We start from the raw sequence: 27,841 nt of genomic DNA, 5'->3' as shown, positions 1-27,841 counted from the left end.
TCAATATTTGCTATTCAGACATACCTTTTTTAGTCGCGTAACGCACTCTGCATGTGTGGCTAGCTTGGGCGCTCTGAATACATTCCTGCTACGTGTGGTCTGAGGTCCATAATGATTCAAATAGTTTACCATGCCAGGGTAAGCTGACAAGAAACACAGCCCTTATTTCAAGTGTTTTTAAAATCCCCCGTGGGGAATATGAATGGTGGAAAAACGATTGGAACCATTTTCCTGTTTGACCGCTAGTTTTTAATGGGTATTATGGCTCTTTCTGTGGTACTCAATTTGGGATATTATGTGAGGTAGACTTGTGGGCATTCCTAATATTTTCCACGACTTCCTCTTTTTGTATTGTAGTTTCAGTAGTGTAGTGGTTATCACGTTCGCCTCACACGCGAAAGTCAGTCACACCCTTAGTTTTCCACACATTAGATTTCTGTAGTGTAGTGGTTATCACATTCGCCTCACACGCGAAAGGTCCCCGGTTCGAAACCGTGCGGAAACATTTTGTAATATTCAATATTTCCCAATGCCCAGAGGCTAGCATTTGGTTTGAAACAGTTGAGTTTTGTCTAAACCTTGCAGTCTACCTAGATTATTTTCTGTCATTACAGCTGCTTGATGTGACCGTTAGTTTTTAATGGGTACTATACACAATACCCCATAATGACAAAGCGATAACATATAGTTTTAATTAATGAAAAAAATATTTTAAAAAAAACATATTTAGATACGTTTTCAGACCCTTTGCTATGAGGCTGGAAATTGAGCTCAGGTCCATCCTGTTTCCATTGATCATCCTTAGATATTTCTTTAACTTGATTGGAGTCCACCTGTGGTAAATTCAAATGATTGGTCATTTCTGCAGCATTGAAGGTACCCAAGAACACACTGGCTTCCATCACTCTTAAATGGAAGATGTTTTGAACCACCAAGCCTCTTCCAAGAGCCGGCGGCACACAATAATTCCCGGCTTCTCAAGCCTTATTGCTTAATTAATGGACTAAGTAATTTCTGATTTCATTAGGTTCTGAGAGCGATAAATGTCCCACCCAGCCAAAGTCAGTCACACCCTTTGAATTCCACTCATTAGGTTTCCGTAGTGTAGTGGTTATCATGTTTGCTTAACACGTGAAAGGTCCCCGGTTCGAGACCGGGCGGAAACATATTTAAAAAAATTGGACAGTAAGCCTATTCACTTAGGACTCGGTCCCAATTTCGGAATTCATGCTTTTCCTTCGCACTTCTCAATATTTGCTATTCAGACATACCTTTTTTAGTCGCGTAACGCACTCTGCATGTGTGGCTAGCTTGGGCGCTCTGAATACATTCCTGCTACGTGTGGTCTGAGATACATAATGATTCAAATAGTTTACCATGCCAGGGTAAGCTGACAAGAAACACAGCCCTTATTTCAAGTGTTTTTAAAATCCCCCGTGGGGAATATGAATGGTGGAAAAACGATTGGAACCATTTTCCTGTTTGACCGCTAGTTTTTAATGGGCATTATGGCTCTTTCTGTGGTACTCAATTTGGGATATTATGTGAGGTAGACTTGTGGACATTCCTAATATTTTCCACGACCTCCTCTTTTTGTATTGTAGTTTCAGTAGTGTAGTGGTTATCACGTTCGCCTCACACGCGAAAGTCAGTCACACCCTTAGTTTTCCACACATTAGATTTCTGTAGTGTAGTGGTTATCACATTCGCCTCACACGCGAAAGGTCCCCGGTTCGAAACCGTGCGGAAACATTTTGTAATATTCAATATTTCCCAATGCCCAGAGGCTAGCATTTGGTTTGAAACAGTTGAGTTTTGTCTAAACCTTGCAGTCTACCTAGATTATTTTCTGTCATTACAGCTGCTTGATGTGACCGCTAGTTTTTAATGGGTACTATACACAATACCCCATAATGACAAAGCGATAACATATAGTTTTTATTAATGAAAAAAATATTTAAAAAAAAACATATTTACATACGTTTTCAGACCCTTTGATATGAGGCTGGAAATTGAGCTCAGGTCCATCCTGTTTCCATTGATCATCCTTAGATATTTCTTTAACTTGATTGGAGTCCACCTGTGGTAAATTCAAATGATTGGTCATTTCTGCAGCATTGAAGGTACCCAAGAACACAGTGGCTTCCATCACTCTTAAATGGAAGAAGTTTTGAACCACCAAGCCTCTTCCAAGAGCCGGCGGCACACAATAATTCCCGGCTTCTCAAGCCTTATTGCTTAATTAATGGACTAAGTCATTTCTGATTTCATTAGGTTCTGAGAGCGATAAATGTCCCACCCAGCCAAAGTCAGTCACACCCTTTGAATTCCACTCATTAGGTTTCTGTAGTGTAGTGGTTATCACGTTCGATTAACACGCGAAAGGTCCCCGTTTCGAGACCGGGCGGAAACATATTTTAAAAAATTGGACAGTAAGCCTATTCACTTAGGACTCGGTCCCAATTTCGGAATTCATGCTTTTCCTTCACACTTCTCAATATTTGCTATTCAGACATACCTTTTTTAGTCGCGTAACGCACTCTGCATGTGTGGCTAGCTTGGGCGCTCTGAATACATTCCTGCTACGTGTGGTCTGAGGTCCATAATGATTCAAATAGTTTACCATGCCAGGGTAAGCTGACAAGAAACACAGCCCTTATTTCAAGTGTTTTTAAAATCCCCCGTGGGGAATATGAATGGTGGAAAAACGATTGGAACCATTTTCCTGTTTGACCGCTAGTTTTTAATGGGTATTATGGCTCTTTCTGTGGTACTCAATTTGGGATATTATGTGAGGTAGACTTGTGGGCATTCCTAATATTTTCCACGACTTCCTCTTTTTGTATTGTAGTTTCAGTAGTGTAGTGGTTATCACGTTCGCCTCACACGCGAAAGTCAGTCACACCCTTAGTTTTCCACACATTAGATTTCTGTAGTGTAGTGGTTATCACATTCGCCTCACACGCGAAAGGTCCCCGGTTCGAAACCGTGCGGAAACATTTTGTAATATTCAATATTTCCCAATGCCCAGAGGCTAGCATTTGGTTTGAAACAGTTGAGTTTTGTCTAAACCTTGCAGTCTACCTAGATTATTTTCTGTCATTACAGCTGCTTGATGTGACCGTTAGTTTTTAATGGGTACTATACACAATACCCCATAATGACAAAGCGATAACATATAGTTTTAATTAATGAAAAAAATATTTTAAAAAAAACATATTTAGATACGTTTTCAGACCCTTTGCTATGAGGCTGGAAATTGAGCTCAGGTCCATCCTGTTTCCATTGATCATCCTTAGATATTTCTTTAACTTGATTGGAGTCCACCTGTGGTAAATTCAAATGATTGGTCATTTCTGCAGCATTGAAGGTACCCAAGAACACACTGGCTTCCATCACTCTTAAATGGAAGATGTTTTGAACCACCAAGCCTCTTCCAAGAGCCGGCGGCACACAATAATTCCCGGCTTCTCAAGCCTTATTGCTTAATTAATGGACTAAGTAATTTCTGATTTCATTAGGTTCTGAGAGCGATAAATGTCCCACCCAGCCAAAGTCAGTCACACCCTTTGAATTCCACTCATTAGGTTTCCGTAGTGTAGTGGTTATCATGTTTGCTTAACACGTGAAAGGTCCCCGGTTCGAGACCGGGCGGAAACATATTTAAAAAAATTGGACAGTAAGCCTATTCACTTAGGACTCGGTCCCAATTTCGGAATTCATGCTTTTCCTTCGCACTTCTCAATATTTGCTATTCAGACATACCTTTTTTAGTCGCGTAACGCACTCTGCATGTGTGGCTAGCTTGGGCGCTCTGAATACATTCCTGCTACGTGTGGTCTGAGATACATAATGATTCAAATAGTTTACCATGCCAGGGTAAGCTGACAAGAAACACAGCCCTTATTTCAAGTGTTTTTAAAATCCCCCGTGGGGAATATGAATGGTGGAAAAACGATTGGAACCATTTTCCTGTTTGACCGCTAGTTTTTAATGGGCATTATGGCTCTTTCTGTGGTACTCAATTTGGGATATTATGTGAGGTAGACTTGTGGACATTCCTAATATTTTCCACGACCTCCTCTTTTTGTATTGTAGTTTCAGTAGTGTAGTGGTTATCACGTTCGCCTCACACGCGAAAGTCAGTCACACCCTTAGTTTTCCACACATTAGGTTTCCGTAGTGTAGTGGTTATCACGTTCGCCTAACGCGCGAAAGGTCCCCAGTTTGAGACCGTGCGGAAACATTTTGTAATATTCAATATTTCCCAATGCCCAGAGGCTAGCATTTGGTTTGAAACAGTTGAGTTTTGTCTAAACCTTGCAGTCTACCTAGATTATTTTCTGTCATTACAGCTGCTTGATGTGACCGCTAGTTGTTAATGGGTACTATACACAATACCCCATAATGACAAAGCGATAACATATAGTTTTTATTAATGAAAAAAATATTTTAAAAAAAACGTATATACATACGTTTTCAGACCCTTTGCTATGAGGCTGGAAATTGAGCTCAGGTTCATCCTGTTTCCATTGATCATCCTTAGATGTTTTTTCAACTTGATTGGAGTCCACCTGTGGTAAATTCAAATGATTGGTCATTTCTGCAGCATTGAAGGTACCCAAGAACACAGTGGCTTCCATCACTCTTAAATGGAAGAAGTTTTGAACCACCAAGCCTCTTCCAAGAGCCGGCGGCACACAATAATTCCCGGCTTCTCAAGCCTTATTGCTTAATTAATGGACTAAGTCATTTCTGATTTCATTAGGTTCTGAGAGCGATAAACGTCCCACCCAGCCAAAGTCAGCCACACCCTTTAAATTCCACTCATTAGGTTTCCGTAGTGTAGTGGTTATCACGTTTGCCTCACACGCGAAAGGTCCCCGGTTCGAAACCGGGCGGAAGCATTCTGTAATATTCAATATTTCCCAATGCCCAGAGGCTAACATTTGGTTTGAAACAGTTGAGGTTTGTCTAAACCTTGCTGTCTACCTCTCCGACCTGTGGATCAATGTTGCCGTTTTTGGGGGACCTCCTCCGTGCGATCTGTATGAATGTGACCAGACTGACAGCTTCTCTGAGCCAGGAAAATTCATTTATCAGGGTCATTGTAATGGATATATCCAAATAAATGGCAATATAATCCAAGGTAAAACAAACAAAAATGTTGATTGTTTTCTGTCATTACAGCTGCTTGATGTGACCGCTAGTTTTTAATGGGTACTATACACAATACCCCATAATGACAAAGCGATAACATATAGTTTTTATTAATGAAAAAAATATTTAAAAAAAACTTATTTACATACGTTTTCAGACCCTTTGCTATGGGGCTGGAAATTGAGCTCAGGTCCATCCTGTTTCCATTGATCATCCTTAGATATTTCTTTAACTTGATTGGAGTCCACCTGTGGTAAATTCAAATGATTGGTCATTTCTGCAGCATTGAAGGTACCCAAGAACACAGTGGCTTCCATCACTCTTAAATGGAAGAAGTTTTGAACCACCAAGCCTCTTCCAAGAGCCGGCGGCACACAATAATTCCCGGCTTCTCAAGCCTTATTGCTTAATTAATGGACTAAGTCATTTCTGATTTCATTAGGTTCTGAGAGCGATAAATGTCCCACCCAGCCAAAGTCAGTCACACCCTTTGAATTCCACTCATTAGGTTTCTGTAGTGTAGTGGTTATCACGTTCGCTTAACACGTGAAAGGTCCCCGGTTCGAGACCGGGCGGAAACATATTTTAAAAAATTGGACAGTAAGCCTATTCACTTAGGACTCGGTCCCAATTTCGGAATTCATGCTTTTCCTTCGCATTTCTCAATATTTGCTATTCAGACATACCTTTTTTAGTCGCGTAACGCACTCTGCATGTGTGGCTAGCTTGGGCGCTCTGAATACATTCCTGCTACGTGTGGTCTGAGGTCCATAATGATTCAAATAGTTTACCATGCCAGGGTAAGCTGACAAGAAACACAGCCCCTATTTCAAGTGTTTTTAACATCCCCAGTGGGGAATATGAATGGTGGAAAAACGATTGGAACCATTTTCCTGTTAGACCGCTAGTTTTTAATGGGTATTATGGCTCTTTCTGTGGTACTCAATTTGGGATATTATGTGAGGTAGACTTGTGGGCATTCCTAATATTTTCCACGACTTCCTCTTTTTGTATTGTAGTTTCAGTAGTGTAGCGGTTATCACGTTCGCCTCACACGCGAAAGTCAGTCACACCCTTAGTTTTCCACAAATTAGGTTTCCGTAGTGTAGTGGTTATCACATTCGCCTCACACGCGAAAGGTCCCCGGTTCGAAACCGTGCGGAAACATTTTGTAATATTCAATATTTCCCAATGCCCAGAGGCTAGCATTTGGTTTGAAACAGTTGAGTTTTGTCTAAACCTTGCAGTCTACCTAGATTATTTTCTGTCATTACAGCTGCTTGATGTGACCGCTAGTTGTTAATGGGTACTATACACAATACCCCATAATGACAAAGCGATAACATATAGTTTTTATTAATGAAAAAAATATTTAAAAAAAAAGTATATACATACGTTTTCAGACCCTTTGCTATGAGGCTGGAAATTGAGCTCAGGTTCATCCTGTTTCCATTGATCATCCTTAGATGTTTTTTCAACTTGATTGGAGTCCACCTGTGGTAAATTCAAATGATTGGTCATTTCTGCAGCATTGAAGGTACCCAAGAACACAGTGGCTTCCATCACTCTTAAATGGAAGAAGTTTTGAACCACCAAGCCTCTTCCAAGAGCCGGCGGCACACAATAATTCCCGGCTTCTCAAGCCTTATTGCTTAATTAATGGACTAAGTAATTTCTGATTTCATTAGGTTCTGAGAGCGATAAACGTCCCACCCAGCCAAAGTCAGCCACACCCTTTAAATTCCACTCATTAGGTTTCCGTAGTGTAGTGGTTATCACGTTCGCCTCACACGCGAAAGGTCCCCGGTTCGAAACCGGGCGGAAGCATTTTGTAATATTCAATATTTCCCAATGCCCAGAGGCTAACATTTGGTTTGAAACAGTTGAGGTTTGTCTAAACCTTGCTGTCTACCTCTCCGACCTGTGGATCAATGTTGCCGTTTTTTGGGGGACCTCCTCCGTGCGATCTGTATGAATGTGACCAGACTGACAGCTTCTCTGAGCCAGGAAAATTCATTTATCAGGGTCATTGTAATGGATATATCCAAATAAATGGCAATATAATCCAAGGTAAAACAAACAAAAATGTTGATTGTTTTCTGTCATTACAGCTGCTTGATGTGACCGCTAGTTTTTAATGGGTACTATACACAATACCCCATAATGACAAAGCGATAACATATAGTTTTTATTAATGAAAAAAATATTTAAAAAAAACTTATTTACATACGTTTTCAGACCCTTTGCTATGGGGCTGGAAATTGAGCTCAGGTCCATCCTGTTTCCATTGATCATCCTTAGATATTTCTTTAACTTGATTGGAGTCCACCTGTGGTAAATTCAAATGATTGGTCATTTCTGCAGCATTGAAGGTACCCAAGAACACAGTGGCTTCCATCACTCTTAAATGGAAGAAGTTTTGAACCACCAAGCCTCTTCCAAGAGCCGGCGGCACACAATAATTCCCGGCTTCTCAAGCCTTATTGCTTAATTAATGGACTAAGTCATTTCTGATTTCATTAGGTTCTGAGAGCGATAAATGTCCCACCCAGCCAAAGTCAGTCACACCCTTTGAATTCCACTCATTAGGTTTCTGTAGTGTAGTGGTTATCACGTTCGCTTAACACGTGAAAGGTCCCCGGTTCGAGACCGGGCGGAAACATATTTTAAAAAATTGGACAGTAAGCCTATTCACTTAGGACTCAGTCCCAATTTCGGAATTCATGCTTTTCCTTCGCATTTCTCAATATTTGCTATTCAGACATACCTTTTTTAGTCGCGTAACGCACTCTGCATGTGTGGCTAGCTTGGGCGCTCTGAATACATTCCTGCTACGTGTGGTCTGAGGTCCATAATGATTCAAATAGTTTACCATGCCAGGGTAAGCTGACAAGAAACACAGCCCCTATTTCAAGTGTTTTTAACATCCCCAGTGGGGAATATGAATGGTGGAAAAACGATTGGAACCATTTTCCTGTTAGACCGCTAGTTTTTAATGGGTATTATGGCTCTTTCTGTGGTACTCAATTTGGGATATTATGTGAGGTAGACTTGTGGGCATTCCTAATATTTTCCACGACTTCCTCTTTTTGTATTGTAGTTTCAGTAGTGTAGCGGTTATCACGTTCGCCTCACACGCGAAAGTCAGTCACACCCTTAGTTTTCCACAAATTAGGTTTCCGTAGTGTAGTGGTTATCACATTCGCCTCACACGCGAAAGGTCCCCGGTTCGAAACCGTGCGGAAACATTTTGTAATATTCAATATTTCCCAATGCCCAGAGGCTAGCATTTGGTTTGAAACAGTTGAGTTTTGTCTAAACCTTGCAGTCTACCTAGATTATTTTCTGTCATTACAGCTGCTTGATGTGACCGCTAGTTGTTAATGGGTACTATACACAATACCCCATAATGACAAAGCGATAACATATAGTTTTTATTAATGAAAAAAATATTTAAAAAAAAACGTATATACATACGTTTTCAGACCCTTTGCTATGAGGCTGGAAATTGAGCTCAGGTTCATCCTGTTTCCATTGATCATCCTTAGATGTTTTTTCAACTTGATTGGAGTCCACCTGTGGTAAATTCAAATGATTGGTCATTTCTGCAGCATTGAAGGTACCCAAGAACACAGTGGCTTCCATCACTCTTAAATGGAAGAAGTTTTGAACCACCAAGCCTCTTCCAAGAGCCGGCGGCACACAATAATTCCCGGCTTCTCAAGCCTTATTGCTTAATTAATGGACTAAGTAATTTCTGATTTCATTAGGTTCTGAGAGCGATAAACGTCCCACCCAGCCAAAGTCAGCCACACCCTTTAAATTCCACTCATTAGGTTTCCGTAGTGTAGTGGTTATCACGTTCGCCTCACACGCGAAAGGTCCCCGGTTCGAAACCGGGCGGAAGCATTTTGTAATATTCAATATTTCCCAATGCCCAGAGGCTAACATTTGGTTTGAAACAGTTGAGGTTTGTCTAAACCTTGCTGTCTACCTCTCCGACCTGTGGATCAATGTTGCCGTTTTTTGGGGGACCTCCTCCGTGCGATCTGTATGAATGTGACCAGACTGACAGCTTCTCTGAGCCAGGAAAATTCATTTATCAGGGTCATTGTAATGGATATATCCAAATAAATGGCAATATAATCCAAGGTAAAACAAACAAAAATGTTGATTGTTTTCTGTCATTACAGCTGCTTGATGTGACCGCTAGTTTTTAATGGGTACTATACACAATACCCCATAATGACAAAGCGATAACATATAGTTTTTATTAATGAAAAAAATATTTAAAAAAAACTTATTTACATACGTTTTCAGACCCTTTGCTATGGGGCTGGAAATTGAGCTCAGGTCCATCCTGTTTCCATTGATCATCCTTAGATATTTCTTTAACTTGATTGGAGTCCACCTGTGGTAAATTCAAATGATTGGTCATTTCTGCAGCATTGAAGGTACCCAAGAACACAGTGGCTTCCATCACTCTTAAATGGAAGAAGTTTTGAACCACCAAGCCTCTTCCAAGAGCCGGCGGCACACAATAATTCCCGGCTTCTCAAGCCTTATTGCTTAATTAATGGACTAAGTAATTTCTGATTTCATTAGGTTCTGAGAGCGATAAATGTCCCACCCAGCCAAAGTCAGTCACACCCTTTGAATTCCACTCATTAGGTTTCTGTAGTGTAGTGGTTATCACGTTCGCTTAACACGTGAAAGGTCCCCGGTTCGAGACCGGGCGGAAACATATTTAAAAAATTGGACAGTAAGCCTATTCACTTAGGACTCGGTCCCAATTTCGGAATTCATGCTTTTCCTTCGCATTTCTCAATATTTGCTATTCAGACATACCTTTTTTACTCGCGTAACGCACTCTGCATGTGTGGCTAGCTTGGGCGCTCTGAATACATTCCTGCTACGTGTGGTCTGAGGTCCATAATGATTCAAATAGTTTACCATGCCAGGGTAAGCTGACAAGAAACACAGCCCCTATTTCAAGTGTTTTTAAAATCCCCAGTGGGGAATATGAATGGTGGAAAAACGATTGGAACCATTTTCCTGTTAGACCGCTAGTTTTTAATGGGTATTATGGCTCTTTCTGTGGTACTCAATTTGGGATATTATGTGAGGTAGACTTGTGGGCATTCCTAATATTTTCCACGACTTCCTCTTTTTGTATTGTAGTTTCAGTAGTGTAGCGGTTATCACGTTCGCCTCACACGCGAAAGTCAGTCACACCCTTAGTTTTCCACAAATTAGGTTTCCGTAGTGTAGTGGTTATCACATTCGCCTCACACGCGAAAGGTCCCCGGTTCGAAACCGTGCGGAAACATTTTGCAATATTCAATATTTCCCAATGCCCAGAGGCTAGCATTTGGTTTGAAACAGTTGAGTTTTGTCTAAACCTTGCAGTCTACCTAGATTATTTTCTGTCATTACAGCTGCTTGATGTGACCGCTAGTTGTTAATGGGTACTATACACAATACCCCATAATGACAAAGCGATAACATATAGTTTTTATTAATGAAAAAAATATTTAAAAAAAAACGTATATACATACGTTTTCAGACCCTTTGCTATGAGGCTGGAAATTGAGCTCAGGTTCATCCTGTTTCCATTGATCATCCTTAGATGTTTCTTCAACTTGATTGGAGTCCACCTGTGGTAAATTCAAATGATTGGTCATTTCTGCAGCATTGAAGGTACCCAAGAACACAGTGGCTTCCATCACTCTTAAATGGAAGAAGTTTTGAACCACCAAGCCTCTTCCAAGAGCCGGCGGCACACAATAATTCCCGGCTTCTCAAGCCTTATTGCTTAATTAATGGACTAAGTAATTTCTGATTTCATTAGGTTCTGAGAGCGATAAACGTCCCACCCAGCCAAAGTCAGCCACACCCTTTAAATTCCACTCATTAGGTTTCCGTAGTGTAGTGGTTATCACGTTCGCCTCACACGCGAAAGGTCCCCGGTTCGAAACCGGGCGGAAGCATTTTGTAATATTCAATATTTCCCAATGCCCAGAGGCTAACATTTGGTTTGAAACAGTTGAGGTTTGTCTAAACCTTGCTGTCTACCTCTCCGACCTGTGGATCAATGTTGCCGTTTTTTGGGGGACCTCCTCCGTGCGATCTGTATGAATGTGACCAGACTGACAGCTTCTCTGAGCCAGGAAAATTCATTTATCAGGGTCATTGTAATGGATATATCCAAATAAATGGCAATATAATCCAAGGTAAAACAAACAAAAATGTTGATTGTTTTCTGTCATTACAGCTGCTTGATGTGACCGCTAGTTTTTAATGGGTACTATACACAATACCCCATAATGACAAAGCGATAACATATAGTTTTTATTAATGAAAAAAATATTTAAAAAAAACTTATTTACATACGTTTTCAGACCCTTTGCTATGGGGCTGGAAATTGAGCTCAGGTCCATCCTGTTTCCATTGATCATCCTTAGATATTTCTTTAACTTGATTGGAGTCCACCTGTGGTAAATTCAAATGATTGGTCATTTCTGCAGCATTGAAGGTACCCAAGAACACAGTGGCTTCCATCACTCTTAAATGGAAGAAGTTTTGAACCACCAAGCCTCTTCCAAGAGCCGGCGGCACACAATAATTCCCGGCTTCTCAAGCCTTATTGCTTAATTAATGGACTAAGTAATTTCTGATTTCATTAGGTTCTGAGAGCGATAAATGTCCCACCCAGCCAAAGTCAGTCACACCCTTTGAATTCCACTCATTAGGTTTCTGTAGTGTAGTGGTTATCACATTCGCTTAACACGTGAAAGGTCCCCGGTTCGAGACCGGGCGGAAACATATTTTAAAAAATTGGACAGTAAGCCTATTCACTTAGGACTCGGTCCCAATTTTCTGAATTCATGCTTTTCCTTCGCATTTCTCAATATTTGCTATTCAGACATACCTTTTTTACTCGCGTAACGCACTCTGCATGTGTGGCTAGCTTGGGCGCTCTGAATACATTCCTGCTACGTGTGGTCTGAGGTCCATAATGATTCAAATAGTTTACCATGCCAGGGTAAGCTGACAAGAAACACAGCCCCTATTTCAAGTGTTTTTAAAATCCCCAGTGGGGAATATGAATGGTGGAAAAACGATTGGAACCATTTTCCTGTTAGACCGCTAGTTTTTAATGGGTATTATGGCTCTTTCTGTGGTACTCAATTTGGGATATTATGTGAGGTAGACTTGTGGGCATTCCTAATATTTTCCACGACTTCCTCTTTTTGTATTGTAGTTTCAGTAGTGTAGCGGTTATCACGTTCGCCTCACACGCGAAAGTCAGTCACACCCTTAGTTTTCCACAAATTAGGTTTCCGTAGTGTAGTGGTTATCACATTCGCCTCACACGCGAAAGGTCCCCGGTTCGAAACCGTGCGGAAACATTTTGCAATATTCAATATTTCCCAATGCCCAGAGGCTAGCATTTGGTTTGAAACAGTTGAGTTTTGTCTAAACCTTGCAGTCTACCTAGATTATTTTCTGTCATTACAGCTGCTTGATGTGACCGCTAGTTGTTAATGGGTACTATACACAATACCCCATAATGACAAAGCGATAACATATAGTTTTTATTAATGAAAAAAATATTTAAAAAAAAACGTATATACATACGTTTTCAGACCCTTTGCTATGAGGCTGGAAATTGAGCTCAGGTTCATCCTGTTTCCATTGATCATCCTTAGATGTTTTTTCAACTTGATTGGAGTCCACCTGTGGTAAATTCAAATGATTGGTCATTTCTGCAGCATTGAAGGTACCCAAGAACACAGTGGCTTCCATCACTCTTAAATGGAAGAAGTTTTGAACCACCAAGCCTCTTCCAAGAGCCGGCGGCACACAATAATTCCCGGCTTCTCAAGCCTTATTGCTTAATTAATGGACTAAGTAATTTCTGATTTCATTAGGTTCTGAGAGCGATAAACGTCCCACCCAGCCAAAGTCAGCCACACCCTTTAAATTCCACTCATTAGGTTTCCGTAGTGTAGTGGTTATCACGTTCGCCTCACACGCGAAAGGTCCCCGGTTCGAAACCGGGCGGAAGCATTTTGTAATATTCAATATTTCCCAATGCCCAGAGGCTAACATTTGGTTTGAAACAGTTGAGGTTTGTCTAAACCTTGCTGTCTACCTCTCCGACCTGTGGATCAATGTTGCCGTTTTTTGGGGGACCTCCTCCGTGCGATCTGTATGAATGTGACCAGACTGACAGCTTCTCTGAGCCAGGAAAATTCATTTATCAGGGTCATTGTAATGGATATATCCAAATAAATGGCAATATAATCCAAGGTAAAACAAACAAAAATGTTGATTGTTTTCTGTCATTACAGCTGCTTGATGTGACCGCTAGTTTTTAATGGGTACTATACACAATACCCCATAATGACAAAGCGATAACATATAGTTTTTATTAATGAAAAAAATATTTAAAAAAAACTTATTTACATACGTTTTCAGACCCTTTGCTATGGGGCTGGAAATTGAGCTCAGGTCCATCCTGTTTCCATTGATCATCCTTAGATATTTCTTTAACTTGATTGGAGTCCACCTGTGGTAAATTCAAATGATTGGTCATTTCTGCAGCATTGAAGGTACCCAAGAACACAGTGGCTTCCATCACTCTTAAATGGAAGAAGTTTTGAACCACCAAGCCTCTTCCAAGAGCCGGCGGCACACAATAATTCCCGGCTTCTCAAGCCTTATTGCTTAATTAATGGACTAAGTAATTTCTGATTTCATTAGGTTCTGAGAGCGATAAATGTCCCACCCAGCCAAAGTCAGTCACACCCTTTGAATTCCACTCATTAGGTTTCTGTAGTGTAGTGGTTATCACGTTCGCTTAACACGTGAAAGGTCCCCGGTTCGAGACCGGGCGGAAACATATTTTAAAAAATTGGACAGTAAGCCTATTCACTTAGGACTCGGTCCCAATTTCGGAATTCATGCTTTTCCTTCGCATTTCTCAATATTTGCTATTCAGACATACCTTTTTTAGTCGCGTAACGCACTCTGCATGTGTGGCTAGCTTGGGCGCTCTGAATACATTCCTGCTACGTGTGGTCTGAGGTCCATAATGATTCAAATAGTTTACCATGCCAGGGTAAGCTGACAAGAAACACAGCCCCTATTTCAAGTGTTTTTAAAATCCCCAGTGGGGAATATGAATGGTGGAAAAACGATTGGAACCATTTTCCTGTTCGACCGCTAGTTTTTAATGGGTATTATGGCTCTTTCTGTGGTACTCAATTTGGGATATTATGTGAGGTAGACTTGTGGGCATTCCTAATATTTTCCACGACTTCCTCTTTTTGTATTGTAGTTTCAGTAGTGTAGCGGTTATCACGTTCGCCTCACACGCGAAAGTCAGTCACACCCTTAGTTTTCCACAAATTAGGTTTCCGTAGTGTAGTGGTTATCACATTCGCCTCACACGCGAAAGGTCCCCGGTTCGAAACCGTGCGGAAACATTTTGTAATATTCAATATTTCCCAATGCCCAGAGGCTAGCATTTGGTTTGAAACAGTTGAGTTTTGTCTAAACCTTGCAGTCTACCTAGATTATTTTCTGTCATTACAGCTGCTTGCTGTGACCGCTAGTTGTTAATGGGTACTATACACAATACCCCATAATGACAAAGCGATAACATATAGTTTTTATTAATGAAAAAAATATTTTAAAAAAAACTTATATACATACGTTTTCAGACCCTTTGCTATGAGGCTGGAAATTGAGCTCAGGTTCATCCTGTTTCCATTGATCATCCTTAGATGTTTCTTCAACTTGATTGGAGTCCACCTGTGGTAAATTCAAATGATTGGTCATTTCTGCAGCATTGAAGGTACCCAAGAACACAGTGGCTTCCATCACTCTTAAATGGAAGAAGTTTTGAACCACCAAGCCTCTTCCAAGAGCCGGCGGCACACAATAATTCCCGGCTTCTCAAGCCTTATTGCTTAATTAATGGACTAAGTAATTTCTGATTTCATTAGGTTCTGAGAGCGATAAACGTCCCACCCAGCCAAAGTCAGCCACACCCTTTAAATTCCACTCATTAGGTTTCCGTAGTGTAGTGGTTATCACGTTCGCCTCACACGCGAAAGGTCCCCGGTTCGAAACCGGGCGGAAGCATTTTGTAATATTCAATATTTCCCAATGCCCAGAGGCTAACATTTGGTTTGAAACAGTTGAGGTTTGTCTAAACCTTGCTGTCTACCTCTCCGACCTGTGGATCAATGTTGCCGTTTTTTGGGGGACCTCCTCCGTGCGATCTGTATGAATGTGACCAGACTGACAGCTTCTCTGAGCCAGGAAAATTCATTTATCAGGGTCATTGTAATGGATATATCCAAATAAATGGCAATATAATCCAAGGTAAAACAAACAAAAATGTTGATTGTTTTCTGTCATTACAGCTGCTTGATGTGACCGCTAGTTTTTAATGGGTACTATACACAATACCCCATAATGACAAAGCGATAACATATAGTTTTTATTAATGAAAAAAATATTTAAAAAAAACTTATTTACATACGTTTTCAGACCCTTTGCTATGGGGCTGGAAATTGAGCTCAGGTCCATCCTGTTTCCATTGATCATCCTTAGATATTTCTTTAACTTGATTGGAGTCCACCTGTGGTAAATTCAAATGATTGGTCATTTCTGCAGCATTGAAGGTACCCAAGAACACAGTGGCTTCCATCACTCTTAAATGGAAGAAGTTTTGAACCACCAAGCCTCTTCCAAGAGCCGGCGGCACACAATAATTCCCGGCTTCTCAAGCCTTATTGCTTAATTAATGGACTAAGTAATTTCTGATTTCATTAGGTTCTGAGAGCGATAAATGTCCCACCCAGCCAAAGTCAGTCACACCCTTTGAATTCCACTCATTAGGTTTCTGTAGTGTAGTGGTTATCACGTTCGCTTAACACGTGAAAGGTCCCCGGTTCGAGACCGGGCGGAAACATATTTTAAAAAATTGGACAGTAAGCCTATTCACTTAGGACTCGGTCCCAATTTCGGAATTCATGCTTTTCCTTCGCATTTCTCAATATTTGCTATTCAGACATACCTTTTTTAGTCGCTTAACGCACTCTGCATGTGTGGCTAGCTTGGGCGCTCTGAATACATTCCTGCTACGTGTGGTCTGAGGTCCATAATGATTCAAATAGTTTACCATGCCAGGGTAAGCTGACAAGAAACACAGCCCCTATTTCAAGTGTTTTTAAAATCCCCAGTGGGGAATATGAATGGTGGAAAAACGATTGGAACCATTTTCCTGTTCGACCGCTAGTTTTTAATGGGTATTATGGCTCTTTCTGTGGTACTCAATTTGGGATATTATGTGAGGTAGACTTGTGGGCATTCCTAATATTTTCCACGACTTACTCTTTTTGTATTGTAGTTTCAGTAGTGTAGCGGTTATCACGTTCGCCTCACACGCGAAAGTCAGTCACACCCTTAGTTTTCCAAAAATTAGGTTTCCGTAGTGTAGTGGTTATCACATTCGCCTCACACGTGAAAGGTCCCCGGTTCGAAACCGTGCGGAAACATTTTGTAATATTCAATATTTCCCAATGCCCAGAGGCTAGCATTTGGTTTGAAACAGTTGAGTTTTGTCTAAACCTTGCAGTCTACCTAGATTATTTTCTGTCATTACAGCTGCTTGCTGTGACCGCTAGTTGTTAATGGGTACTATACACAATACCCCATAATGACAAAGCGATAACATATAGTTTTTATTAATGAAAAAAATATTTTAAAAAAAACTTATATACATACGTTTTCAGACCCTTTGCTATGAGGCTGGAAATTGAGCTCAGGTTCATCCTGTTTCCATTGATCATCCTTAGATGTTTCTTCAACTTGATTGGAGTCCACCTGTGGTAAATTCAAATGATTGGTCATTTCTGCAGCATTGAAGGTACCCAAGAACACAGTGGCTTCCATCACTCTTAAATGGAAGAAGTTTTGAACCACCAAGCCTCTTCCAAGAGCCGGCGGCACACAATAATTCCCGGCTTCTCAAGCCTTATTGCTTAATTAATGGACTAAGTAATTTCTGATTTCATTAGGTTCTGAGAGCGATAAACGTCCCACCCAGCCAAAGTCAGCCACACCCTTTAAATTCCACTCATTAGGTTTCCGTAGTGTAGTGGTTATCACGTTCGCCTCACACGCGAAAGGTCCCCGGTTCGAAACCGGGCGGAAGCATTTTGTAATATTCAATATTTCCCAATGCCCAGAGGCTAACATTTGGTTTGAAACAGTTGAGGTTTGTCTAAACCTTGCTGTCTACCTCTCCGACCTGTGGATCAATGTTGCCGTTTTTTGGGGGACCTCCTCCGTGCGATCTGTATGAATGTGACCAGACTGACAGCTTCTCTGAGCCAGGAAAATTCATTTATCAGGGTCATTGTAATGGATATATCCAAATAAATGGCAATATAATCCAAGGTAAAACAAACAAAAATGTTGATTGTTTTCTGTCATTACAGCTGCTTGATGTGACCGCTAGTTTTTAATGGGTACTATACACAATACCCCATAATGACAAAGCGATAACATATAGTTTTTATTAATGAAAAAAATATTTAAAAAAAACTTATTTACATACGTTTTCAGACCCTTTGCTATGGGGCTGGAAATTGAGCTCAGGTCCATCCTGTTTCCATTGATCATCCTTAGATATTTCTTTAACTTGATTGGAGTCCACCTGTGGTAAATTCAAATGATTGGTCATTTCTGCAGCATTGAAGGTACCCAAGAACACAGTGGCTTCCATCACTCTTAAATGGAAGAAGTTTTGAACCACCAAGCCTCTTCCAAGAGCCGGCGGCACACAATAATTCCCGGCTTCTCAAGCCTTATTGCTTAATTAATGGACTAAGTAATTTCTGATTTCATTAGGTTCTGAGAGCGATAAATGTCCCACCCAGCCAAAGTCAGTCACACCCTTTGAATTCCACTCATTAGGTTTCTGTAGTGTAGTGGTTATCACATTCGCTTAACACGTGAAAGGTCCCCGGTTCGAGACCGGGCGGAAACATATTTAAAAAAATTGGACAGTAAGCCTATTCACTTAGGACTCGGTCCCAATTTCTGAATTCATGCTTTTCCTTCGCATTTCTCAATATTTGCTATTCAGACATACCTTTTTTAGTCGCTTAACGCACTCTGCATGTGTGGCTAGCTTGGGCGCTCTGAATACATTCCTGCTACGTGTGGTCTGAGGTCCATAATGATTCAAATAGTTTACCATGCCAGGGTAAGCTGACAAGAAACACAGCCCCTATTTCAAGTGTTTTTAAAATCCCCAGTGGGGAATATGAATGGTGGAAAAACGATTGGAACCATTTTCCTGTTAGACCGCTAGTTTTTAATGGGTATTATGGCTCTTTCTGTGGTACTCAATTTGGGATATTATGTGAGGTAGACTTGTGGGCATTCCTAATATTTTCCACGACTTCCTCTTTTTGTATTGTAGTTTCAGTAGTGTAGCGGTTATCACGTTCGCCTCACACGCGAAAGTCAGTCACACCCTTAGTTTTCCACAAATTAGGTTTCCGTAGTGTAGTGGTTATCACATTCGCCTCACACGCGAAAGGTCCCCGGTTCGAAACCGTGCGGAAACATTTTGCAATATTCAATATTTCCCAATGCCCAGAGGCTAGCATTTGGTTTGAAACAGTTGAGTTTTGTCTAAACCTTGCAGTCTACCTAGATTATTTTCTGTCATTACAGCTGCTTGATGTGACCGCTAGTTGTTAATGGGTACTATACACAATACCCCATAATGACAAAGCGATAACATATAGTTTTTATTAATGAAAAAAATATTTAAAAAAAACGTATATACATACGTTTTCAGACCCTTTGCTATGAGGCTGGAAATTGAGCTCAGGTTCATCCTGTTTCCATTGATCATCCTTAGATGTTTTTTCAACTTGATTGGAGTCCACCTGTGGTAAATTCAAATGATTGGTCATTTCTGCAGCATTGAAGGTACCCAAGAACACAGTGGCTTCCATCACTCTTAAATGGAAGAAGTTTTGAACCACCAAGCCTCTTCCAAGAGCCGGCGGCACACAATAATTCCCGGCTTCTCAAGCCTTATTGCTTAATTAATGGACTAAGTAATTTCTGATTTCATTAGGTTCTGAGAGCGATAAACGTCCCACCCAGGTAAAGTCAGCCACAACCTTTAAATTCCACTCATTAGGTTTCCGTAGTGTAGTGGTTATCACGTTCGCCTCACACGCGAAAGGTCCCCGGTTCGAAACCGGGCGGAAGCATTTTGTAATATTCAATATTTCCCAATGCCCAGAGGCTAACATTTGGTTTGAAACAGTTGAGGTTTGTCTAAACCTTGCTGTCTACCTCTCCGACCTGTGGATCAATGTTGCCGTTTTTTGGGGGACCTCCTCCGTGCGATCTGTATGAATGTGACCAGACTGACAGCTTCTCTGAGCCAGGAAAATTCATTTATCAGGGTCATTGTAATGGATATATCCAAATAAATGGCAATATAATCCAAGGTAAAACAAACAAAATGTTGATTGTTTTCTGTCATTACAGCTGCTTGATGTGACCGCTAGTTTTTAATGGGTACTATACACAATACCCCATAATGACAAAGCGATAACATATAGTTTTTATTAATGAAAAAAATATTTAAAAAAAACTTATTTACATACGTTTTCAGACCCTTTGCTATGGGGCTGGAAATTGAGCTCAGGTCCATCCTGTTTCCATTGATCATCCTTAGATATTTCTTTAACTTGATTGGAGTCCACCTGTGGTAAATTCAAATGATTGGTCATTTCTGCAGCATTGAAGGTACCCAAGAACACAGTGGCTTCCATCACTCTTAAATGGAAGAAGTTTTGAACCACCAAGCCTCTTCCAAGAGCCGGCGGCACACAATAATTCCCGGCTTCTCAAGCCTTATTGCTTAATTAATGGACTAAGTAATTTCTGATTTCATTAGGTTCTGAGAGCGATAAATGTCCCACCCAGCCAAAGTCAGTCACACCCTTTGAATTCCACTCATTAGGTTTCTGTAGTGTAGTGGTTATCACATTCGCTTAACACGTGAAAGGTCCCCGGTTCGAAACCGGGCGGAAGCATTTTGTAATATTCAATATTTCCCAATGCCCAGAGGCTAACATTTGGTTTGAAACAGTTGAGGTTTGTCTAAACCTTGCTGTCTACCTCTCCGACCTGTGGATCAATGTTGCCGTTTTTTGGGGGACCTCCTCCGTGCGATCTGTATGAATGTGACCAGACTGACAGCTTCTCTGAGCCAGGAAAATTCATTTATCAGGGTCATTGTAATGGATATATCCAAATAAATGGCAATATAATCCAAGGTAAAACAAACAAAAATGTTGATTGTTTCTGTCATTACAGCTGCTTGATGTGACCGCTAGTTTTTAATGGGTACTATACACAATACCCCATAATGACAAAGCGATAACATATAGTTTTTATTAATGAAAAAAATATTTAAAAAAAAACTTATTTACATACGTTTTCAGACCCTTTGCTATGGGGCTGGAAATTGAGCTCAGGTCCATCCTGTTTCCATTGATCATCCTTAGATATTTCTTTAACTTGATTGGAGTCCACCTGTGGTAAATTCAAATGATTGGTCATTTCTGCAGCATTGAAGGTACCCAAGAACACAGTGGCTTCCATCACTCTTAAATGGAAGAAGTTTTGAACCACCAAGCCTCTTCCAAGAGCCGGCGGCACACAATAATTCCCGGCTTCTCAAGCCTTATTGCTTAATTAATGGACTAAGTAATTTCTGATTTCATTAGGTTCTGAGAGCGATAAATGTCCCACCCAGCCAAAGTCAGTCACACCCTTTGAATTCCACTCATTAGGTTTCTGTAGTGTAGTGGTTATCACATTCGCTTAACACGTGAAGGTCCCCGGTTCGAGACCGGGCGGAAACATATTTTAAAAAATTGGACAGTAAGCCTATTCACTTAGGACTCGGTCCCAATTTTCTGAATTCATGCTTTTCCTTCGCATTTCTCAATATTTGCTATTCAGACATACCTTTTTAGTCGCTTAACGCACTCTGCATGTGTGGCTAGCTTGGGCGCTCTGAATACATTCCTGCTACGTGTGGTCTGAGGTCCATAATGATTCAAATAGTTTACCATGCCAGGGTAAGCTGACAAGAAACACAGCCCCTATTTCAAGTGTTTTTAAAATCCCAGTGGGGGAATATGAATGGTGGAAAAACGATTGGAACCATTTTCCTGTTAGACCGCTAGTTTTTAATGGGTATTATGGCTCTTTCTGTGGTACTCAATTTGGGATATTATGTGAGGTAGACTTGTGGGGCATTCCTAATATTTTCCACGACTTCCTCTTTTTGTATTGTAGTTTCAGTAGTGTAGCGGTTATCACGTTCGCCTCACACGCGAAAGTCAGTCACACCCTTAGTTTTCCACAAATTAGGTTTCCGTAGTGTAGTGGTTATCACATTCGCCTCACACGCGAAAGGTCCCCGGTTCGAAACCGTGCGGAAACATTTTGCAATATTCAATATTTCCCAATGCCCAGAGGCTAGCATTTGGTTTGAAACAGTTGAGTTTTGTCTAAACCTTGCAGTCTACCTAGATTATTTTCTGTCATTACAGCTGCTTGATGTGACCGCTAGTTGTTAATGGGTACTATACACAATACCCCATAATGACAAAGCGATAACATATAGTTTTTATTAATGAAAAAAATATTTAAAAAAAAACGTATATACATACGTTTTCAGACCCTTTGCTATGAGGCTGGAAATTGAGCTCAGGTTCATCCTGTTTCCATTGATCATCCTTAGATGTTTTTTCAACTTGATTGGAGTCCACCTGTGGTAAATTCAAATGATTGGTCATTTCTGCAGCATTGAAGGTACCCAAGAACACAGTGGCTTCCATCACTCTTAATGGAAGAAGTTTTGAACCACCAAGCCTCTTCCAAGAGCCGGCGGCACACAATAATTCCCGGCTTCTCAAGCCTTATTGCTTAATTAATGGACTAAGTAATTTCTGATTTCATTAGGTTCTGAGAGCGATAAACGTCCCACCCAGGTAAAGTCAGCCACAACCTTTAAATTCCACTCATTAGGTTCCGTAGTGTAGTGGTTATCACGTTCGCCTCACACGCGAAAGGTCCCCGGTTCGAAACCGGGCGGAAGCATTTTGTAATATTCAATATTTCCCAATGCCCAGAGGCTAACATTTGGGTTTGAAACAGTTGAGGTTTGTCTAAACCTTGCTGTCTACCTCTCCGACCTGTGGATCAATGTTGCCGTTTTTGGGGGACCTCCTCCGTGCGATCTGTATGAATGTGACCAGACTGACAGCTTCTCTGAGCCAGGAAAATTCATTTATCAGGGTCATTGTAATGGATATATCCAAATAAATGGCAATATAATCCAAGGTAAAACAAACAAAAATGTTGATTGTTTTCTGTCATTACAGCTGCTTGATGTGACCGCTAGGTTTTTAATGGGTACTATACACAATACCCATAATGACAAAGCGATAACATATAGTTTTTATTAATGAAAAAAATATTTAAAAAAACTTATTTACATACGTTTTCAGACCCTTTGCTATGGGCTGGAAATTGAGCTCAGGTCCATCCTGTTTCCCATTGATCATCCTTAGATATTTCTTTAACTTGATTGGAAGTCCACCTGTGGGTAAATTCAAATGATTGGTCATTTTCTGCAAGCATTGAAGGTACCCAAGAACACAGTGGCTTCCATCACTCTTAAATGGAAGAAGTTTTGAACCACCAAGCCTCTTCCAAGAGCCGGCGGCACACAATAATTCCCGGCTTCTCAAGCCTTATTGCTTAATTAATGGACTAAGTAATTTCTGATTTCATTAGGTTCTGAGAGCGATAAACGTCCCACCCAGCCAAAGTCAGCCACACCCTTTAAATTCCACTCATTAGGTTTCCGTAGTGTAGTGGTTATCACGTTCGCCTCACACGCGAAAGGTCCCCGGTTCGAAACCGGGCGGAAGCATTTTGTAATATTCAATATTTCCCAATGCCCAGAGGCTAACATTGGTTTGAAACAGTTGAGGTTTGTCTAAACCTTGCTGTCTACCTCTCCGACCTGTGGATCAATGTTGCCGTTTTTTGGGGGACCTCCTCCGTGCGATCTGTATGAATGTGACCAGACTGACAGCTTCTCTGAGCCAGGCAAATTCATTTATCAGGGTCATTGTAATGGATATATCCAAATAAATGGCAATATAATCCAAGGTAAAACAAACAAAAATGTTGATTGTTTTCTGTCATTACAGCTGCTTGATGTGACCGCTAGTTTTTAATGGGTACTATACACAATACCCCATAATGACAAAGCGATAACATATAGTTTTTATTAATGAAAAAAATATTTAAAAAAAAACTTATTTACATACGTTTTCAGACCCTTTGCTATGAGGCTGGAAATTGAGCTCAGGTCCATCCTGTTTCCATTGATCATCCTTAGATATTTCTTTAACTTGATTGGAGTCCACCTGTGGTAAATTCAAATGATTGGTCATTTCTGCAGCATTGAAGGTACCCAAGAACACAGTGGCTTCCATCACTCTTAAATGGAAGAAGTTTTGAACCACCAAGCCTCTTCCAAGAGCCGGCGGCACACAATAATTCCCGGCTTCTCAAGCCTTATTGCTTAATTAATGGACTAAGTAATTTCTGATTTCATTAGGTTCTGAGAGCGATAAACGTCCCACCCGGCCAAAGTCAGCCACACCCTTTGAATTAAACTCATTAGGTTTCCGTAGTGTAGTGGTTATCACGTTCGCCTCACACGCGAAAGGTCCCCGGTTCGAAACCGGGCGGAAGCATTTTGTAATATTCAATATTTCCCAATGCCCAGAGGCTAACATTTGGTTTGAAACAGTTGAGGTTTGTCTAAACCTTGCTGTCTACCTCTCCGACCTGTGGATCAATGTTGCCGTTTTTTGGGGGACCTCCTCCGTGCGATCTGTATGAATGTGACCAGACTGACAGCTTCTCTGAGCCAGGCAAAATTCATTTATCAGGGTCATTGTAATGGATATATCCAAATAAACGGCAATATAATCCAAGGTAAAACAAACTAAAATGTAGATTGTTTTCTGTCATTACAGCTGCTTGATGTGACCGCTAGTTTTTAATGGGTACTATACACAATACCCCATAATGACAAAGCGATAACATATAGTTTTTATTAATGAAAAAAATATTTAAAAAAAACTTATTTACATACGTTTTCAGACCCTTTGCTATGAGGCTGGAAATTGAGCTCAGGTCCATCCTGTTTCCATTGATCATCCTTAGATATTTCTTTAACTTGATTGGAGTCCACCTGTGGTAAATTCAAATGATTGGTCATTTCTGCAGCATTGAAGGTACCCAAGAACACAGTGGCTTCCATCACTCTTAAATGGAAGAAGTTTTGAACCACCAAGCCTCTTCCAAGAGCCGGCGGCACACAATAATTCCCGGCTTCTCAAGCCTTATTGCTTAATTAATGGACTAAGTAATTTCTGATTTCATTAGGTTCTGAGAGCGATAAATGTCCCACCCAGCCAAAGTCAGTCACACCCTTTGAATTCCTCTCATTAGGTTTCTGTAGTGTAGTGGTTATCACGTTCGCTTAACACGCGAAAGGTCCCCGGTTCGAGACCGGGCGGAAACATATTTTAAAAAATTGGACAGTAAGCCTATTCACTTAGGACTCGGTCCCAATTCGGAATTCATGCTTTTCCTTCGCACTTCTCAATATTTGCTATTCAGACATACCTTTTTTAGTCGCGTAACGCACTCTGCATGTGTGGCTAGCTTGGGCGCTCTGAATACATTCCTGCTACGTGTGGTCTGAGGTCCATAATGATTCAAATAGTTTACCATGCCAGGGTAAGCTGACAAGAAACACAGCCCTTATTTCAAGTGTTTTTAAAATCCCCCGTGGGGAATATGAATGGTGGAAAAACGATTGGAACCATTTTCCTGTTTGACCGCTAGTTTTTAATGGGTATTATGGCTCTTTCTGTGGTACTCAATTTGGGATATTATGTGAGGTAGACTTGTGGGCATTCCTAATATTATCCACGACTTCCTCTTTTTGTATTGTAGTTTCAGTAGTGTAGTGGTTATCACGTTCGCCTCACACGCGAAAGTCAGTCACACCCTTAGTTTTCCACACATTAGGTTTCCGTAGTGTAGTGGTTATCACGTTCGCCTCACACGCGAAAGGTCCCCGGTTCGAAACCGTGCGGAAACATTTTGTAATATTCAATATTTCCCAATGCCCAGAGGCTAGCATTTGGTTTGAAACAGTTGAGTTTTGTCTAAACCTTGCAGTCTACCGAGATTATTTTCTGTCATTACAGCTGCTTGATGTGACCGCTAGTTTTGAATGGGTACTATACACAATACCCCATAATGACAAAGCGATAACATATAGTTTTTATTAATGAAAAAAATATTTAAAAAAAAACTTATATACATACGTTTTCAGACCCTTTGCTATGAGGCTGGAAATTGAGCTCAGGTTCATCCTGTTTCCATTGATCATCCTTAGATGTTTCTTCAACTTGATTGGAGTCCACCTGTGGGTAAATTCACAATGATTGGTCATTTCTGCAGCATTGAAGGTACCCAAGAACACAGTGGCTTCCATCACTCTTAAAATGGAAGAAGTTTTGAACCACCAAGCCTCTTCCAAGAGCCGGCGGCACACAATAATTCCCGGCTTCTCAAGCCTTATTGCTTAATTAATGGACTAAGTAATTTCTGATTTCATTAGGTTCTGAGAGCGATAAACGTCCCACCCAGCCAAAGTCAGCCACACCCTTTGAATTAAACTCATTAGGTTTCCGTAGTGTAGTGGTTATCACGTTCGCCTCACACGCGAAAGGTCCCCGGTTCGAAACCGGGCGGAAGCATTTTGTAATATTCAATATTTCCCAATGCCCAGAGGCTAACATTTGGTTTGAAACAGTTGAGGTTTGTCTAAACCTTGCTGTCTACCTCTCCGACCTGTGGATCAATGTTGCCGTTTTTTGGGGGACCTCCTCCGTGCGATCTGTATGAATGTGACCAGACTGACAGCTTCTCTGAGCCAGCCAAATTCATTTATCAGGGTCATGTAATGGATATATCCAAATAAATGGCAATATAATCCAAGATAAAAACAAACTAAAATGTAGATTATTTTCTGTCATTACAGCTGCTTGATGTGACCGCTAGTTTTTAATGGGTACTATACACAATACCCCTAATGACAAAGCGATAACATATAGTTTTTATTAATGAAAAAAATATTTAAAAAAAAACTTATTTACATACGTTTTCAGACCCTTTGCTATGAGGCTGGAAATTGAGCTCAGGTCCATCCTGTTTCCATTGATCATCCTTAGATATTTCTTTAACTTAGATGGAGTCCACCTGTGGTAAATTCAAATGATGGTCATTTCTGCAGCATTGAAGGTACCCAAGAACACAGTGGCTTCCATCACTCTTAAATGGAAGAAGTTTTGAACCACCAAGCCTCTTCCAAGAGCCGGCGGCACACAATAATTCCCGGCTTCTCAAGCCTTATTGCTTAATTAATGGACTAAGTAATTTCTGATTTCATTAGGTTCTGAGAGCGATAAATGTCCCACCCAGCCAAAGTCAGTCACACCCTTTGAATTCCACTCATTAGGTTTCTGTAGTGTAGTGGTTATCACGTTCGCTTAACACGCGAAAGGTCCCCGTTCGAGACCGGGCGGAAACATATTTAAAAAAATTGGACAGTAAGCCTATTCACTTAGGACTCGGTCCCAATTTCGGAATTCATGCTTTTCCTTCGCACTTCTCAATATTTGCTATTCAGACATACCTTTTTTCGCGTAACGCACTCTGCATGTGTGGCTAGCTGGGCGCTCTGAATACATTCCTGCTACGTGTGGTCTGAGGTCCATAATGATTCAAATAGTTTACCATGCCAGGGTAAGCTGACAAGAAACACAGCCCTTATTTCAAGTGTTTTTAAAATCCCCCGTGGGGAATATGAATGGTGGAAAAACGATTGGAACCATTTTCCTGTTGACCGCTAGTTTTTAATGGGTATTATGGCTCTTTCTGTGGTACTCAATTTGGGATATTATGTGAGGTAGACTTGTGGGCATTCCTAATATTTTCCACGACTTCCTCTTTTTGTATTGTAGTTTCAGTAGTGTAGTGGTTATCACGTTCGCCTCACACGCGAAAGTCAGTCACACCCTTAGTTTTCCACAATTAGGTTTCCGTAGTGTAGTGGTTATCACTTCGCCTCACACGCGAAAGGTCCCCGTTCGAAACCGTGCGGAAACATTTTGTAATATTCAATATTTCCCAATGCCCAGAGGCTAGCATTTGGTTTGAAACAGTTGAGTTTTGTCTAAACCTTGCAGTCTACCTAGATTTTTTCTGTCATTACAGCTGCTTGATGTGACCGCTAGTTGTTAATGGGTACTATACACAATACCCCACCCCCTTATGACAACAGCATAACATATAGTTTTTTATTAATGAAAAAAAAATATTTTAAAAAAAAACGTATACATACGTTTTCAGACCCTTTGCTATGAGGCTGGAAAATTGAGCTCAGGTC

The 27,841-nt window shown here is 40.7% G+C and overlaps 29 non-coding genes across 29 annotated transcripts; all 29 read left to right on the top strand.

The window, feature by feature from the left end:
• Positions 1–4,834: 4,834 nt before the first annotated feature.
• On the top strand, positions 4,835–4,907 carry trnav-cac (transfer RNA valine (anticodon CAC)). The gene has a single exon. It is a non-coding gene; the product is annotated as a tRNA-Val (tRNA).
• Positions 4,908–5,668: 761 nt separating this feature from the next.
• Positions 5,669–5,741, top strand: trnav-aac (transfer RNA valine (anticodon AAC)). Its single transcript has one exon. It is a non-coding gene; the product is annotated as a tRNA-Val (tRNA).
• Positions 5,742–6,254: 513 nt separating this feature from the next.
• trnav-cac (transfer RNA valine (anticodon CAC)) lies at positions 6,255–6,327 on the top strand. Its single transcript has one exon. It is a non-coding gene; the product is annotated as a tRNA-Val (tRNA).
• Positions 6,328–6,914: 587 nt separating this feature from the next.
• On the top strand, positions 6,915–6,987 carry trnav-cac (transfer RNA valine (anticodon CAC)). The gene has a single exon. It is a non-coding gene; the product is annotated as a tRNA-Val (tRNA).
• Positions 6,988–7,749: 762 nt separating this feature from the next.
• trnav-aac (transfer RNA valine (anticodon AAC)) lies at positions 7,750–7,822 on the top strand. The gene has a single exon. It is a non-coding gene; the product is annotated as a tRNA-Val (tRNA).
• Positions 7,823–8,335: 513 nt separating this feature from the next.
• On the top strand, positions 8,336–8,408 carry trnav-cac (transfer RNA valine (anticodon CAC)). Its single transcript has one exon. It is a non-coding gene; the product is annotated as a tRNA-Val (tRNA).
• Positions 8,409–8,996: 588 nt separating this feature from the next.
• Positions 8,997–9,069, top strand: trnav-cac (transfer RNA valine (anticodon CAC)). The gene has a single exon. It is a non-coding gene; the product is annotated as a tRNA-Val (tRNA).
• A 762-nt stretch (positions 9,070–9,831) lies between these two features.
• Positions 9,832–9,904, top strand: trnav-aac (transfer RNA valine (anticodon AAC)). The gene has a single exon. It is a non-coding gene; the product is annotated as a tRNA-Val (tRNA).
• A 512-nt stretch (positions 9,905–10,416) lies between these two features.
• On the top strand, positions 10,417–10,489 carry trnav-cac (transfer RNA valine (anticodon CAC)). Its single transcript has one exon. It is a non-coding gene; the product is annotated as a tRNA-Val (tRNA).
• Positions 10,490–11,077: 588 nt separating this feature from the next.
• On the top strand, positions 11,078–11,150 carry trnav-cac (transfer RNA valine (anticodon CAC)). The gene has a single exon. It is a non-coding gene; the product is annotated as a tRNA-Val (tRNA).
• A 762-nt stretch (positions 11,151–11,912) lies between these two features.
• Positions 11,913–11,985, top strand: trnav-aac (transfer RNA valine (anticodon AAC)). The gene has a single exon. It is a non-coding gene; the product is annotated as a tRNA-Val (tRNA).
• Positions 11,986–12,499: 514 nt separating this feature from the next.
• trnav-cac (transfer RNA valine (anticodon CAC)) lies at positions 12,500–12,572 on the top strand. The gene has a single exon. It is a non-coding gene; the product is annotated as a tRNA-Val (tRNA).
• Positions 12,573–13,160: 588 nt separating this feature from the next.
• On the top strand, positions 13,161–13,233 carry trnav-cac (transfer RNA valine (anticodon CAC)). Its single transcript has one exon. It is a non-coding gene; the product is annotated as a tRNA-Val (tRNA).
• A 762-nt stretch (positions 13,234–13,995) lies between these two features.
• On the top strand, positions 13,996–14,068 carry trnav-aac (transfer RNA valine (anticodon AAC)). The gene has a single exon. It is a non-coding gene; the product is annotated as a tRNA-Val (tRNA).
• A 513-nt stretch (positions 14,069–14,581) lies between these two features.
• Positions 14,582–14,654, top strand: trnav-cac (transfer RNA valine (anticodon CAC)). Its single transcript has one exon. It is a non-coding gene; the product is annotated as a tRNA-Val (tRNA).
• Positions 14,655–15,242: 588 nt separating this feature from the next.
• trnav-cac (transfer RNA valine (anticodon CAC)) lies at positions 15,243–15,315 on the top strand. The gene has a single exon. It is a non-coding gene; the product is annotated as a tRNA-Val (tRNA).
• A 762-nt stretch (positions 15,316–16,077) lies between these two features.
• trnav-aac (transfer RNA valine (anticodon AAC)) lies at positions 16,078–16,150 on the top strand. The gene has a single exon. It is a non-coding gene; the product is annotated as a tRNA-Val (tRNA).
• Positions 16,151–17,324: 1,174 nt separating this feature from the next.
• On the top strand, positions 17,325–17,397 carry trnav-cac (transfer RNA valine (anticodon CAC)). The gene has a single exon. It is a non-coding gene; the product is annotated as a tRNA-Val (tRNA).
• Positions 17,398–18,159: 762 nt separating this feature from the next.
• Positions 18,160–18,232, top strand: trnav-aac (transfer RNA valine (anticodon AAC)). The gene has a single exon. It is a non-coding gene; the product is annotated as a tRNA-Val (tRNA).
• A 513-nt stretch (positions 18,233–18,745) lies between these two features.
• Positions 18,746–18,818, top strand: trnav-cac (transfer RNA valine (anticodon CAC)). The gene has a single exon. It is a non-coding gene; the product is annotated as a tRNA-Val (tRNA).
• Positions 18,819–19,405: 587 nt separating this feature from the next.
• On the top strand, positions 19,406–19,478 carry trnav-cac (transfer RNA valine (anticodon CAC)). The gene has a single exon. It is a non-coding gene; the product is annotated as a tRNA-Val (tRNA).
• Positions 19,479–20,239: 761 nt separating this feature from the next.
• Positions 20,240–20,312, top strand: trnav-aac (transfer RNA valine (anticodon AAC)). Its single transcript has one exon. It is a non-coding gene; the product is annotated as a tRNA-Val (tRNA).
• Positions 20,313–21,660: 1,348 nt separating this feature from the next.
• Positions 21,661–21,733, top strand: trnav-cac (transfer RNA valine (anticodon CAC)). Its single transcript has one exon. It is a non-coding gene; the product is annotated as a tRNA-Val (tRNA).
• Positions 21,734–22,319: 586 nt separating this feature from the next.
• trnav-cac (transfer RNA valine (anticodon CAC)) lies at positions 22,320–22,392 on the top strand. The gene has a single exon. It is a non-coding gene; the product is annotated as a tRNA-Val (tRNA).
• A 765-nt stretch (positions 22,393–23,157) lies between these two features.
• On the top strand, positions 23,158–23,230 carry trnav-cac (transfer RNA valine (anticodon CAC)). The gene has a single exon. It is a non-coding gene; the product is annotated as a tRNA-Val (tRNA).
• A 762-nt stretch (positions 23,231–23,992) lies between these two features.
• trnav-cac (transfer RNA valine (anticodon CAC)) lies at positions 23,993–24,065 on the top strand. The gene has a single exon. It is a non-coding gene; the product is annotated as a tRNA-Val (tRNA).
• Positions 24,066–24,828: 763 nt separating this feature from the next.
• On the top strand, positions 24,829–24,901 carry trnav-aac (transfer RNA valine (anticodon AAC)). Its single transcript has one exon. It is a non-coding gene; the product is annotated as a tRNA-Val (tRNA).
• A 512-nt stretch (positions 24,902–25,413) lies between these two features.
• On the top strand, positions 25,414–25,486 carry trnav-cac (transfer RNA valine (anticodon CAC)). Its single transcript has one exon. It is a non-coding gene; the product is annotated as a tRNA-Val (tRNA).
• Positions 25,487–26,077: 591 nt separating this feature from the next.
• On the top strand, positions 26,078–26,150 carry trnav-cac (transfer RNA valine (anticodon CAC)). Its single transcript has one exon. It is a non-coding gene; the product is annotated as a tRNA-Val (tRNA).
• The last annotated feature ends 1,691 nt before the right edge of the window (positions 26,151–27,841 follow it).

The sequence above is a fragment of the Oncorhynchus kisutch genome, unplaced genomic scaffold (genome assembly GCF_002021735.2).
Source record: "Oncorhynchus kisutch isolate 150728-3 unplaced genomic scaffold, Okis_V2 scaffold1351, whole genome shotgun sequence".
NCBI classification, from domain to species: Eukaryota; Metazoa; Chordata; class Actinopteri; order Salmoniformes; family Salmonidae; genus Oncorhynchus; species Oncorhynchus kisutch.
This window is presented reverse-complemented; position numbering and strand designations above follow the sequence as displayed.